This window comes from Austrofundulus limnaeus, unplaced genomic scaffold (genome assembly GCF_001266775.1).
Source record: "Austrofundulus limnaeus strain Quisiro unplaced genomic scaffold, Austrofundulus_limnaeus-1.0 Scaffold322, whole genome shotgun sequence".
Lineage (NCBI taxonomy): Eukaryota > Metazoa > Chordata > Actinopteri > Cyprinodontiformes > Rivulidae > Austrofundulus > Austrofundulus limnaeus.
Window position 1 is genome coordinate 433,092 of NW_013952724.1, and position 1,434 is coordinate 434,525.

Here is a 1,434-nt window from a genome sequence, read left to right on the forward strand (position 1 = left end):
CTCATAATCGGCGCAGCAGCGGCCTGGCCACTTGTACGACAGCGGGTGGGTGATACCAAGTTTTTTGCAGGGGAGGGGTTCGGGGCGGGGGGTGCTTGCATTAAAACACGCAGCAATTTTACTAAAAAATGTAAACGAATAAAGAAAATCAATTAYTGATGTAATATATGTATACTTAAATGATGCAATTTTATTGGGGGGGTTATATTGACTGGATCAAATTATTGGGGGGTTATAACCCCCCTATCCCCCGTGTAAATTACGCGGGTGTATGGTAGAAATGATCTAGCTTTTGTGTCGTTGAGTGGATAATCTCTAAAGATTCTCTCAACTGTGCAGTCAGTGTTGGTATCTGTAATAAAATCACACCACTGAAGTCTGCTTACAGCCAACTGGCTTTGAAGCTGATAAAAGTATTTGTGGCTCTTAAGCCAAGCCTGGTCTTTAAGGGTGATCAGGTGTTTAACTTGTGCAACATTTTCAACAACTGTTTACCTCGGCTAACCCAAAGTGCGGTGTTTCATTTGTGTTGTAGACTTTAGCATCAGGGCTTGCTCCAGCCCCTGCACAGCATGCACTTCACTCCAGTTCTGATTCCATTTTTTGTCCTTGCCACTGGTTTGCACACCGCCATATCATTTGTAGCCTCTGGTGCCATTTCCTGTATAGAAATGAAACACAAATGATTAATTTATTTACAAACAAGTCAATACAAGCTGTTAGTCCAGCATCACCAAGTATTTAAAAAACTGATATCTGACCTGTGTCCTTGGCCGGTGCCAAGTGAACTGGCACATGACAGAGGTAAAGGCACTAGTGAGCARTTTGAAACACAAGTGCCGCAGGGCTTTCCCAGCTGAGCAAGAACAGGACATGTGCTACAGTTCTGCAGGAACCACAGCAGAATCAAGTGTAAAAATAAGAACATAATTATTGTTATTGCTAACATTTTTCATCAGCTGTTTTATACAGCCAAGTCTGAAACTGCAGTAAGACAAACTAAAAAGAAAACTTCWCCCTCAAATCACATTTGATACTGTAAATATTCATGTAAGAAACCTGAAGGTAATGAGCTTCCTTATTTCTCTTCATTGGCATGTGRCATTATCCTCTCACTGACACATCTCTCTCAACTGCAATCAAAACTGTTGCAGTACAGTGTTTGGGGGAAAAAATTAATTAACGTCACCAAATTTTATCAAACAAATATTAAAAACAAATAATAATCATATCAAAAATAATTTTTACTCTGCACTAAGGCTGCCACCTTTCAGAAATGGAATATTCATGTTACATATTCATGTTACTCAAGTAAAAATATGTTGTACTAAAACTATTCCATCCATCCATCCATCCATTTTCTGTACACGCTTCTTCCTTTTCAGGGTCATGTGGGTCACTGGTGCCCATATCCAGCAGTCACAGTGCGAGGGG